Genomic DNA, 15020 nt, shown 5'->3' on the forward strand with positions numbered 1-15020 from the left:
GACTAACCATCTGCACGTAACACACATCACAGCGTCCTGTTGCTGTGTCCGCCAGTACGGCGCCGTGCGCTTTCTCTGCGCTTTCCTTACCCCAGCCTGGGTGGTTAGTGGTGTCCGTCAGTGCGGCACCGCACGTACTCTCGTGCCTATTGATTCTATTTTATGTTTCCTTACACACCCAGTTGCGGTGTTGTGCCAGCAAGTGTCTAATCGGACTTCAATCCTGTGTAGGGGTTGAGTTCGCTGACTTCTTGCTCGCGCTCTATGTGCGGTACTGCGCTCCTGTGACGCAACAGGATCGCTTCCTTCACGCAGGGTGAAGTTAACCCGTGTGTGTATTCTTAGTACCGCCATATAGTCCGCCTTACTAGCAGCAGGGTCTTTTACCTGCACGGTGGACCTCGGACTGCGAACGCACCTAGTGTCATATCATCTATACTTGGTGCGTTCCGCCGGTCCTTAACATTCTTTCATTTTCTTTTTATCATTAATCCTCCCCAGATAAAACTGTTTTTCACACAGTGACATCATCAATCAACTCCAAATAATCCTGCCTTTTACTTAGTGACATCATCAGTCCTCTCTAAATAAAAATGTCCTTCTCTATGACATTACCAGTAGATTCTAATTAATCCTGGAGTGCTCAGTCAGAAAGCCTATGTATACAAATATCAAACGCCTGACCATCACTTCCAAACAGAAATCAGGTGTGAACAGGTGCATACAAAGAGTAGCCATCTCCAACAAATAAAGATGCACTCTGTAACACTATAGCATGCAAACATGATATATGTGAAATTAATGAAATATAAATTGCATTACTGTACTAGAAAATTAGAAAAATTGAGAATACTTAGTGCATAAATTGGTCAACTCATGTGTACCTTGATTCATGTGGAAATCTATGGGGCTCCAGTGTACCTCTATATGGCTCCATCTGTCACATCGGATGCCTTCTTATGGACTACTCCACCTAAACAGCAAACCATGTGCAGCGCTTACAAACTCTTATCTATTGCACTTGTAAGTGCTGCACTGAAGATGACCAGGATCTCTGGAGAGCGCTATTACTTCCTAATTCTGGCCAGATTCAGTACAGTGCTTACAAGCTAGATGGCAGCAGTGGTCGATCTCCTAGGTAACAAGCTGTAAACAAAAGAAAAAATGTTAATATGTCAAGAACGGCTGCAAGTTTTAATAAGCAGCAAATTGCAAAAGTGCTTCTTTCTGTGAAGCTGGGAGTAGCACTTTAACACCTTTTGATTTTATTCAATTATTTTCTCCATCATCAGAAAACTGCATCGACTCTGTGACAAATCCAGCTCTGCTATATCAGTAAACATCGCTTAGAGCCACCGTAGAGCAGGCAGAATACACTGAGATGAGTTTTTCTGTACTTGGTCACTGCAAATTTGTAAATGTAATAATAGTCTGTACCCCCTGACAACATTATTATGTACCGCGGAGAGCTGAAAATGCTATTACCGCGTTGTCAAGTGATCAAAGCATTTCCTCCACGAGAGGCTCAGATACGGGATGAAATCAAAGCTGCCTCATGCTTTCCTCCAGTTGAGGAATTACTGCGAGCACCGCTCACACAGAATGTAATTACGTCGGTCTGTATTGTCGGCTGCGCTCAGCGGGCTCTGCTCAATGCATCATTATTTTCCGTAATAGTTAGCCTTGTGGAAAACAGAGCTGGGTTCTTCCACCCAGGGCTACGATCCCCTACTGACCTCTCTAATAGGGCTATCTGCCTGCGGGCTCCTCACCCAGACTAGCACCAGGGGTCTACCCAGACCCTACAATCATATGACTCACAGTAAGTCCATCTACTACCATAACCTTGTCTGGAAGGGCCTTAATGACCGGACATTTAAAAAAAAAAAATTTGCCTTCTTTGCTTTTCAGCAGCCATAACATTTTTTTTCATTGACGTGGCTGTATGACAGGACATATATTTTTATTAATATTATTTTTTAGTGCTGTTTTAGAATCCATCGAAATTACTGCGTCATTTATTGTTATTGTCTTTTGTTTTTTTAAAATGCCAATATTGATAAAAAAAGGAATTTGGGTTTTTTTTTAATTATTTTTACTGAATTAATTGTCTAGGTTATTACATTCATGTAGATAACTAATATATATATATATATATATATATATATATATATATATATATATATGATTTATTTATTTGTTATATCTACTATATAATTGTCTAAGGGTCACTTCCGTCTTTCTGTCTGTCTGTCTGTCACGGATATTCCTTGGTCGCGGCCTCTGTCTGTCATGGAAATCCAAGTCGCTGATTGGTCGCGGCAAAACAGCCACGACCAATCAGCGACGGGCACAGTCCGGAAGAAAATGGCCGCTCCTTCCTCCCCTAAGTCAGTGCCCGGCGCCCGCATACTCCCCTCCGGTCAGCGCTCACACAGGGTTAATGGTAGCGTTGACCGCGGTGAAATGCACTCGGTTAACGCTGCTATTAACCCTGTGTGACCAACTTTTTACTATTCATGCTGGCTATGCAGCATGAATAGTAAAAAGATCTAATGTTAAAAATAATTAAAAATATAAAAAATAGTTATATACTCACCCTCCGGTGGCCCCACGGATCGAAGCGGTTACCGACGCTCCTCGCGACTCCCCGGTGACCGCTCCATGCATTGCGGTCTCGCGAGATGATGACGTGCAGTCTCGTGAGACCGCTACGTCATCATCTCATGAGACCGCAATGCATTCTTCAGACCGGAGCGCACGAGGAGCGTCGGTAACCGCTTCGATCCGGAGGCCAACGGAGGGTGAGTATATAACTATTTTTTATTTTAATTCTTTTTTTTTAACAGGGATATGGTGCCCACATTGCTATAGACTGCGTGGGCTGTGCAATATACTAAGTGGGCTGCGCAATATACAACGTGGGCTGTGCAATATACAACGTGGGCTGCGCAATATACAACGTGGGCTGCGCAATATACTATGTGGGCTGCGCAATATACTACATGGGCTGGGCAATATACTACGTGGGCTGTGCAATATACTACATGGGCTGCGCAATATACTACATGGGCTGGGCAATATACTACGTGGGCTGCGCAATATACTACATGGGCTGCGCAATATACTACATGGGCTGGGCAATATACTACGTGGGCTGCGCAATATACTACGTGGGCTGGGCAGTATACTACATGGGCTGCGCAATATACTACGTGGTTGGGCAATATACTATGTGGGCTGCTCAATTTTAAACGTGGGCTGTGCAATATACTACGTGGGCTGCGCAATATACAACGTGGGCTGCGCAATGTACTACGTGGGCTGGGCAATATACTACATGGGATGCGCAATATACAACGTGGGCTGCGCAATATACTACGTGGGCTGCGCAATATACTACGTGGGCTGCGCAATATACTACGTGGGCTGGGCAATGTACTACGTGGGCTGTGCAATGTACTGCGTGGGCTGCGCAATGTACTACGTGGGCTGCGCAATGTACTGCGTGGGCTGTGCTATACACTACGTGGGCTGCGCAATGTACTACGTGGGCTGCGCAATGTACTGCGTGGGCTGCGCAATGTACTGCGTGGGCTGCGCAATCTACTGCGTGGGCTGGGCTATGTACTACGTGGGCTGTGCAATGTACTGCGTGGGCTGAGCAATGTACTACATGGGCTGCGCAATGTACTACGTGGGCTGCGCAATGTACTGCGTGGGCTGAGCAATGTACTACATGGGCTGCGCAATGTACTACGTGGGCTGCGCAATGTACTGCGTGGGCTGCGCAATGTACTGCGTGGGCTGCGCAATCTACTGCATGGGCTGGGCTATGTACTACGTGGGCTGTGCAATGTACTGCGTGGGCTGAGCAATGTACTACATGGGCTGCGCAATGTACTACGTGGGCTGTGCAATGTACTGCGTGGGCTGAGCAATGTACTACATGGGCTGCGCAATGTACTACGTGGGCTGCGCAATGTACTGCGTGGGCTGCGCAATGTACTGCGTGGGCTGTGCAATGTACTGCATGGGCTGCGCAATGTACTGCGTTGGCTGCGCAATCTACTGCGTGGGCTGCGCAATCTACTGCGTGGGCTGTGCAATATACTACATGGGCTGTGCTATACACTACGCATACATATTCTAGAATACCTGATGCGTTAGAATCGGACTACCATCTAGTGTATGTAATAAAGGAATAAAACATAGTTTATATGAAAAGGAAACTGTCTTCCACAACCTCACCTAAAAAGGGCCTCACCTTGCATGTTCCTCACCAAGGTTTTAACCTCCTACACAGGCAGTTTATGATTTCATTAATGACTGTGTTTCAACCTATAAAAATTATGCTTATTGGTATAACTTGTTACTCATACCCCTGACTACAAGTATAATCCTTGTATATGTGCAAGTGTGGCTAGAAGAGCTGATGAAAGTAAAGCATAGTCATCAAATATTGGTGTAATTTAGATTTCTCTTTTGTTCTTTTATATTATATTTTGCTAATTGATAAGAAATAAACTGTTAACATTTCTATTTTTGAAAGGTTCTTACTTTGCAAAACGTATGCACACTATGTTATATATAAGCGCACTTTTTTAAGTCATTTTTTACATAATTTGATATCTGTGGAACATATTGTTTTTTTCACTTCATTGTTCATTTCTTTCACTGTAATTGGGACTTCTACATGGGCCTCAGATAAAAAGAGAATAAAGCTAACTACAGAGGCAGGAGTCAGTTGCAGAGATGATCTGGGTGTGCTCGGACTCAACAGTTCTGCTACGCCAGGCAGACAACCTACAATCATGTGATCACCAGGTCCCATTGAAGCATTTGCAGCACTGATGCTTCCAATCATTGCGTAGTGCTCATTGAGGCTAAAGAGAAGACAGAAGTGGTAATAAACCACTTCCACCTTCTCACCTGGTTCCCAGCCTGTTTGGTAGGCAACCTGTCATGCTGCTGCAATGCAGGTAGGTGCAAGCTACATTAGATGGCAGTAGAAAGCTAAACAGAAATGGCCTACAGGGCAGCAGTGAGTCTACAACGAGAAGCAGCAGAATAGTCAAAGGAATAAGCAAACTCACGGTCAGAGACAAGCCAGGGGATCAGTAACGGTCAGGAGCGGATAAGCCAGAAGGCAAAAGACAGAAGCAGGTCAGGATACAAGCCAAGTCAAAACCAGGGAGTCAGCAAACTAAAGGGAAACATTGAGTCAAGACGGGAATAGGGGAAAACAGAGACACGGGTTCAGGCAGCATATGCAGCAGGACAAATCAAAGCAATGGGAGTCAGCTTACAGCAGCACTAGGCAAAAACTATAACTGACATCGCCTGCAGGAAGCAGTGGCGATAAATAGCCAACCAGAGCCCAGACTGAGGCTGGGAAAGGTTAACTCTTGACATGACCAGACCGGGAAAAAGGCAAAACATGACTCAAAACCCGGTCTGGATCATGACATAAACCCTGCATGTGTTGTCACTGTCGAACAGCCACGAGACATGGAATTCGAACATATATTCCGAGCACGCCGAAGACACTCGGTTAGCACCCAAGCATGCTCCAATAACACCTTATCCGAGCACGTTCGCTCATCACTAGTAGCAACATATAAAGCTTCCCATAATATGAATTGCCGAAGTAAACACACCCCATCAATTTTGGATGTCTCCAATACCAGAACAGACAGAATGATCTGCTTATCATCGATGTTGATACAGTGTATAGATTAGATACGGATCACGTCTTTAATTACATTTTTAGCAAATTGGATTCCTGATAGATGCAATGCGAAGTGTCTAAAATTACTTTGTAATAGTGGATAAACAAAAGGTCAATTTTGCAACCTTTTTTCCCCAATTTTTTACGTATGTTTTGTTTTGAATTGTTGTCTTACATTTTACTTATTATATTCCCATCCAAGATGTGTGCAGACATAAAAAAATGAATGACCAAATAAGTTGAACAGAGCGGTGCACATTACAGTTTATTAATAGGATGACGATTAAGACTCGGCGACGACTAGATTAAAAATATTTTAAAAAATACTATCATTAGCTTATTATAGTATAAAAATTTACTTTCCTATAAGGCCGGCGTCACACACAGCGTATGAAAATACGGTCCGTATATTACGGCCGTAATACGCTGAAAAGTCCCGAAAATAGTGGTCCGTAGCTCCTCCGTAGGCAGGGTGTGTCAGCGTTTTTTGCGCATGGCATCCTCCGTATGTAATCCGTATGGCAGCCGTAATGCGTGTTTTTATCGCAGGCTTGCAAAACCGACATACCGCTATACAAGGGATCCATGTGTTATAAAAAAAACAAAAAAACATATATACTGTCTCTCTCTCTCTCTCTCTCTCTCTATATATATATGTCAGGGAGACACATACAGTGGGGCAAAAAAGTATTTAGTCAGTCAGCAATAGTGCAAGTTCCACCACTTAAAAAGATGAGAGGCGTCTGTAATTTACATCATAGGTAGACCTCAACTATGGGAGACAAACTGAGAAAAAAAAATCCAGAAAATCACATTGTCTGTTTTTTTAACAATTTATTTGCATATTATGGTGGAAAATAAGTATTTGGTCAGAAACAAAATTTCATCTCAATACTTTGTAATATATCCTTTGTTGGCAATGACAGAGGTCAAACGTTTTCTGTAAGTCTTCACAAGGTTGCCACACACTGTTGTTGGTATGTTGGCCCATTCCTCCATGCAGATCACCTCTAGAGCAGTTATGTTTTTGGCTTTTCGTTTGGCAACACGGACTTTCAACTCCCTCCAAAGGTTTTCTATAGGGTTGAGGTCTGGAGACTGGCTAGGCCACTCCAGGACCTTGAAATGCTTCTTACGAAGCCACTCCTTCGTTGCCCTGGCGGTGTGCTTTGGATCATTGTCATGTTGAAAGACCCAGCCACGTTTCATCTTCAATGCCCTTGCTGATGGAAGGAGGTTTGCACTCAAAATCTCACGATACATGGCCCCATTCATTCTTTCATGTACCCGGATCAGTCGTCCTGGCCCCTTTGCAGAGAAACAGCCCCAAAGCATGATGTTTCCACCACCATGCTTTACAGTAGGTATGGTGTTTGGAGGAAAAAGAATACTGAGTTGCATCCATCAAACACGACAAGTTGTGTTTCTACCAAACAGTTCCAGTTTGGTTTCATCAGACCATAGGATATTCTCCCAAAACTCCTCTGGATCATCCAAATGCTCTCTAGCAAACTTCAGACGGGCCCGGACATGTACTGGCTTAAGCAGTGGGACACGTCTGGCACTGCAGGATCTGAGTCCATGGTGGCGTAGTGTGTTACTTATGGTAGGCCTTGTTACATTGGTCCCAGCTCTCTGCAGTTCATTCACTAGGTCCCCCCGTGTGGTTCTGGGATTTTTGCTCACCGTTCTTGTGATCATTCTGACCCCACGGGGTGGGATTTTGCGTGGAGCCCCAGATCGAGGGAGATTATCAGTGGTCTTGTATGTCTTCCATTTTCTAATTATTGCTCCCACTGTTGATTTCTTCATTCCAAGCTGGTTGGCTATTGCAGATTCAGTCTTCCCAGCCTGGTGCAGGGCTACAATTTTGTTTCTGGTGTCCTTTGACAGCTCTTTTGTCTTCACCATAGTGGAGTTTGGAGTCAGACTGTTTGAGGGTGTGCACAGGTGTCTTTTTATACTGATAACAAGTTTAAACAGGTGCCATTACTACAGGTAATGAGTGGAGGAAAGAGGAGACTCTTAAAGAAGAAGTTACAGGTCTGTGAGAGCCAGAAATCTTGATTGTTTGTTTCTGACCAAATACTTATTTTCCACCATAATATGCAAAAAAAATGATAAAAAAAACAGACAATGTGATTTTCTGGATTTTTTTTTCTCAGTTTGTCTCCCATAGTTGAGGTCTACCTATGATGTAAATTACAGATGCCTCTCATCTTTTTAAGTGGTGGAACTTGCACTATTGCTGACTGACTAAATACTTTTTTGCCCCACTGTATATGTATATATATTATTACTTCATACAGCGCGATATAGCAGAAAGCCGGTAATTCAATTGCCGGCTTTTGCTTTCTCCTTCCTAAACCCGACATGATATGAGACCTGGTTTACATACAGCAAACCATCTCATTTCACCATTTTTTTTGCATATTCCACACTACTAATGTCAGTAGTGTGTATGTGCAAAATTTGGCCGTTCTAGCTAGTAAAATAAGGGGTTAAATGGCGGAAAAAATTGGCGTGGGCTCCCGCACAATTTTCTCCGCGAGAGTGGTAAAGCCAGTGACTGAGGGCAGATATTAACAGTCTGGAGAGGGTCCACGGTTATTGGCCCCCCTCTGGCTAAAAACATCTGCCCCCAGCCACCCCAGAAAAGGCACATCTGGAAGATGCGCCTATTCTGGCACTTGGCCACTCTCTTCCCATTCCCGTGTAGCGGTGGGATATGGGGTAATGAAGGGTTAATGCCACCTTGCTATTGTAAGGTGACATTAAGCCAGATTAATAATGGAGAGGCGTCAATTATGACACATATCCATTATTAATCCAATACTAGTAAAGGGTTAAAAAAAAAACACACACACATTATTAAAAATTATTTTATTGAAAAAATCACAAAGGCTGTTGTATTAATTTATTCTACTCTCAATCCACTCACTGAAGACCCTCGATCTGTAAATTTAAAAAAAATAATAAACCAACAATATACATACCTTCCGAGGATCTGGCACGTCCAACGATGTAAATCCATCTGAAGGGGTTAAAATATTTTGCAGACACGAGCTTTGCTAATGCAGGATGCTCATTTCTGCAAAACCCCGGCGAATGAAGCTAAATATAGGTCAATGATCTATGTTTACCTGCATTTGCGGTGAGGCGCCCTCTGCTGGCTGTTCCTAGATCGTGGGAACTTTCCTAGAAAGCTCCCAGGCTCGAGTTCATATGAGGACAACCAGCAGAGGGCGCCCTCTTATGATCTCGAGCCTGGGAGCTTTCTAGGAAAGTTCCCACGATCTAGGAACAGCCAGCAGAGGGCGCCTCACCGCAAATGAAGCTAAATATAGATCATTGACCTATATTTAGCTTCATTCGCCGGGGTTTTGCAGAAATGAGCATCCTGCATTAGCGGAGCTCGTGTCTGCAAAATAATTTAACCCCTTCAGATCGATCTACATCGTTGGACGTGCCAGATCCTCGGAAGGTATGTATATTGTTGGTTTATTATTTTTTTTTTATTTACAGATCGAGGGTCTTCAGTGAGTGGATTGAGAGTAGAATAAATTAATACAACAACCTTTGTGATTTTTTCAATAAATTAATTTTTAATAATGTGTGTTTTTTTAACCCTTTACTAGTATTGAATTAATAATGGATAGGTGTCATAATTGACGCCTCTCCATTATTAATTAGGCTTAATGTCACCTTACAATAGCAAGGTGGCATTAACCCTTCATTACCCCATATCCCACAGCTACACGGGAATGGGAAGAGAGTGGCCAAGTGCCAGAATAGGCGCATCTTCCAGATGTGCCTTTTCTGGGGTGGCTGGGGGCAGGTGTTTTTAGCCAGGGGGGGGGCCAATAACCGTGGACCCTCTCCAGGCTATTAATATCTGCCCTCAGTCACTGGCTTTACTACTCTGGCGGAGAAAATTGTGCGGGAGCCCACGCCAATTTTTTCCGCCATTTAACCCCTTATTTTACTAGCTAGAACGGCCAAATTTTGCATAGACACAAAAAAAATGGGAATATGACATGGTTTACTGTATGTAAACCAGGTCTCATATCATGTCGGGTTTTAGGAAGGAGAAAGAAAAAGCCGGTAATTGAATTACCGGCTTTTCTCTCTAACAGCGCTGGATGAAATATTAATATATATACATATATGTGTCTACTGACATATATATATATATATATATATATATATATACCTATTCCATGTGTAGACATTTATTCTACCTATTCTAATGTCAGCTGTCAGTGTGATTTTACTGTACACCGCACTGAATTGCCGGCTTTTCTCTCTAACAGCGCTGCGTATTCCTCGCAAGTCACACTGCTGGTCCGTGTGTAATCCGTATTTTTGGGGCTTCCATAGACTTTCATTGGCGTTTTATTTGCGCAATACGGTGACAAACGCAGCATGCTGCGATTTTCTACGGCCGTAGAAAGCCGTATAATACGGATCAGTTTAATACGGCAGATAGGAGCAGGGGCATAGAGAGTAATTGTGCCGTATTTTTTGCGAGTTTTACGGACGTAGTTTCTGCGCTCTTACGTCCGTAAAACTCGCAAGTGTGACGCCGGCCTAATTGTTCTAATGGCGGAATAAATAGCTTTGCAAACAAAATTCAAAGATGTCGTGTTTATTGGATGTTTATTTAGGTGGGAGAAGTAATATGATGCTGGAAAAGAGAGAGATAAAATAGGATAAAAAAAAGGGATACAAGCAATTAAAAGGGCAAAAAAGAAAAGAAAAATCAGAATGAAAATTATACAAAAATATATAGCTAGATAAAAGGCAATCAAATAAAAACATGCTAACCACTCCCTGTCCTATTAGGTTCATAATGGAAACATAAACAGTGAAAATATTATTTTTTTAAGGATATATTGTATTTTTAGGAGGTAGAAAAAAATATGATGCTAGCAAAGGGAGAAAAAAATTAGAATTCTCACGCAACTCCATCAACAGACCTATCTATGAAAGTCAATGGCTGCTCACTCTCTCCAGTCCCGCAAGCTCGCTACCTTGGGGTAACACTTGACTCTGATCTCTCCTTCAAACCACATATCCAAGCCCTTTCCACTTCCTGCCGACTCCAACTCAAAAATATTTCCCGGATCCGTACATTCTTCAACCAAGGAGCTGCAAACCCCCCAGTCCATGCCCTCGTCATCTCCCGCCTTGACTACTGCAACCTCCTGCTCTGTGGCCTCCCTTTTAACACTCTCGCACCCCTCCAATCTATTCTAAACTCCGTTGCCCAACTAATCCACCTGTCCCCCCGCTATTTCTCAGCCTCTCCCCTCTGTCAATCCCTGCACTGACTTCCCATTACCTAGAGACTGCAGTACAAAAGCCTAAGAGCTCTTTTCCATTTGCGAGAAACACGTCCGTGTCTCGCATGTGAAAACTAAGCTCTGGCGCCGGCACTTTGGAGCGGAGCGTGCAGCTCCATGTGTTGCTATGCGGCCGCGCGCTCCGCTCTGGAGTGCCAGCGCCAGAGCTTGGCTTTCACATGCGAGACACAGACGTGTTTCTCGCAAATGGAAAAGAGCCCTAAACATTACATACAAAGCCATCCACAACCTGTCTCCTCCATACATCTGTGACCTCGTCTCCCGGTACTTTCCTGCACGTAACCTCCGATCCTCACAAGATCTCCTTCTCTACTCCCCTCTTATCTCCTCTTCCCACAATCGCATACAAGATTTCTCTCGCGTATCACCCCTACTCTGGAACCCTCTACCACACACATCAGACTGTCGCCTACCATCGAAACCTTCAAAAAGAACCTGAAGACCCACCTCTTCCGACAAGCCTACAACCTGCAGTAACCACCGATCGACCAAACCGCTGCATGACCAGCTCTACCCTCACCTACTGTATTCTCACCCATCCCTTGTAGATTGTGAGCCCTCGCGGGCAGGGTTCTCTCTCCTCCTGTACCAGCAGAATTGTTCAAGAATATTATAATTGTTTTTTATTATCTATACCCCTCCTCACATATAAAGTGCCATGGATTAAATGGGGCTATAACAATAAATAATAATAATAATAATAATAATAATAGGGATAACGGGCAACACAACATAAGAGATAAAAAAATGAAGAAAAATAGGGATAAAGAGTAACACAACAGAAGAGATAAAAGAAGAAAAGAAAATGAAAATAATCTACTATATAAAGCTGAATGTATGTGTGTGTATGTGTGTGTGTCCGGGATTGGCCTCTGCACCGTCACAGCTATAGCCACAAAATTTTGCTCAGTCACACGTCTGGACCCTGAGAGCGTCATAGGCTATGTTGTGAGGTGAAATTTTAACCCCGCGCTTTCCAATTCACCAAACAATTTTGCCCCTATCTACATAATGGGGAAAAAGTGAAAGGAAAAGTGTTGGAGGCGTCGCACCTACAGCCACAAAATTTTGCACAGTCACACGTCTGGACCCCGAGAGCGTCATAGGCTATGTTTTGAGGTGAAATTTTAACCCCGCGCTTTCCAATTCACCAAACAATTTTGCCCCTATCTACATAATGGGGAAAAGTGAAAGGAAAAGTGTTGGAGGCAAATTGACAGCTGCCAGATGTGAACAAGGGGGACTTAAAGAATGAGAGCGATAGCGCCAAAGAGTATATACCATACAGTTGCTAAGGTGGGGCCCCGACATGGGATACTCACCACACACGGGGATATGAACACACACACAAAATGCGCCACACACTACCACGTGCTTGAACACATATTACCCTCAGCACACATTTCACCACACATACACCAACCTCGCCACATAAAAGTCGAAACACAAAAGTCGCCGCTCAAAACTCGCCATGCGCAAAACTCACCACATGCAAAAACTAGGCTCACGCAAAACTCGCCACAAGTGCAAAACTCACCTCATGGAAAACTCGCCACATGCAAAACTTGCACACACGGAAAAATTGCCACATGCACAAAAGTTGCAACACATGCAAAAGTTGCCTCACACAAAACTTGCACATACTCAAAAGGCACCACACATAAAACTCGCCATGCGCAAAACTCGCCATGGGCAAAACTTGCTGCACACAACTTGCTACACTAACCTGTCACATGCAACTCGACACACAAAAAGTTGCTACACGCATGTTGCCACACAAAACTCATCTCACAAAAGTCGCTACATGCATGTCGCAACACAATACACACAACTTGACAAACGAAACTCGCCCTAAAACACACACAAGTCTGGTATTATCCTTCAAAAATAAAAATCAGATTAATAAGCAGACAAACTACAAGAGCAACAAATGTACCATATAGGAAATACGGCAGCTGTCAGTCACATGACCTGTCTATTATATGTGTATGTGAGCTAATATATACTGCTAGGGGGAGGGCTTCCTGTTTGCTGGGGATTTATCAGGCTGCCAATTTAGCTTACAAATACTGAGGTAAAAATACTGAGCAAATAACGTGTGAACGAGGTCTAATACAGGAGGAGATGACACACAGGTATATACTATATACAGGGGAGATGACACACAGATATATACTATATACAGGAGAGATGACACACAGGTATATACTATATAGAAGAGGAGATGACACACAGGTATATACTATATAGAGGAGGAGATGACATACAGGTATATACTATATACAGGAGGAGATGACACACAGTTATATACTATTTACAGGAGCAGATGACCTACAGGTATATACTATATACAGGAGGAGATGACATACAGGTATATGCTATATATAGAAGATGACATACAGGTATATACTATATACAGGAGGAGATGACACACAGATATATACTATATACAGGGGAGATGACACACAGGTATACACTATGTACAGGAGGAGATGACATACAGGTATACTATATATAGAAGGAGATGACACACAGGTATATACTATATATAGGAAGAGATGACATACAGGTATATACTATATACAGGGAAGATGACACACAGCAGGTATATACTATATACAGGGGAGATGACATACAGGTATATACTATATACAGGAGATGACATACAGGTGTATACTATATATAAGGAAGATGACAAACATGTATATACTGAGGTGAAAATGAGAGGTGTGAGGGAGAAAATGAGAGATGTGAGGGGGAAAATGAAAGATATTGGGAAAATGAGAGGCGTGATGGGAAAATAAGAGAAGTGAGATGCTATAACTAACCACAGATATTTACTATGCCCAGGCAACGCCGGGCTCTTCAGCTAGTATATAATAATACCCTAAATAATAACGTGCCACATGTCGCCATTATAAATTATCCATAGAAGTGAATTAGAGATGAAAGAAATAATCAGAGGCAAATAAAATTTGTTTTATATTTGACCAAAAATTTTGATTTGCTGGTTTGAGAAGGGCCAGGTTCCAGGCTTCGTGTTCTAGGCTCCGGGTACCATGTTTCGGATTCCAGGCTCTGGGTTCCAGGTTTCGGGTTCTAGGCTCCAGATTCCAGGTTTCATGTTCCAGGCTTCATGTTCCAGGTTTCGTGTTCCAGGCTCCGGGCTCCAGGTTCTGGGTTCCAGGTTTCGGATTGCAGGCTCCGGGCTCCAGGTTTCGGGTTCCAGGCTCTGGGTTCCAGGTTTCGAATTGCAGGCTCCGGGCTCCAGGTGTCAGGTTCCAGGCTCTGGGTTACAGGTTTCGGATTGCAGGCTCCGGGCTCCAGGTGTCGGGTTCCAGGCTCTGGGTTACAGGTTTCAAATTGCAGGCTCAGGGCTCCAGGTTTCGTGTTCCAGGCTCTGGGTTCCAGGTTTCATATTGCAGGCTCCGAGTTCCAGGTTTCGTGTTCCAGGCTCCGTGTTCCAGGCATCGGATTGCAGGCACCGGGCTCCAGGTTTCGGGTTCCAGGCTCTGGGTTCCAGGTTTTGTGTTCCGGGCTCTAGGTTCCAGGCTTCGGATTGCAGGCTCCGGGCTCCAGGTTTCGGGTTCCAGGCTCTGGGTTCCAGGTTTTGTGTTCCGGGCTCTAGGTTCCAGGCTTCGGATTGCAGGCTCCGGGCTCCAGGTTTCGGGTTCCAGGCTCTGGGTTCCAGGTTTTGTGTTCCGGGCTCTAGGTTCCAGGCTTCGGATTGCAGGCTCCGGGCTCCAGGTTTCGGGTTCCAGGCTCTGGGTTCCAGGTTTTGTGTTCCGGGCTCTAGGTTCCAGGCTTCGGATTGCAGGCTCCGGGCTCCAGGTTTCGGGTTCCAGGCTCTGGGTTCCAGGTTTTGTGTTCCGGGCTCTAGGTTCCAGGCTTCGGATTGCAGGCTCCGGGCTCCAGGTTTCAGG

Source organism: Ranitomeya imitator, chromosome 2, assembly GCF_032444005.1.
Source record: "Ranitomeya imitator isolate aRanImi1 chromosome 2, aRanImi1.pri, whole genome shotgun sequence".
In the NCBI taxonomy this organism is placed as follows: domain Eukaryota; kingdom Metazoa; phylum Chordata; class Amphibia; order Anura; family Dendrobatidae; genus Ranitomeya; species Ranitomeya imitator.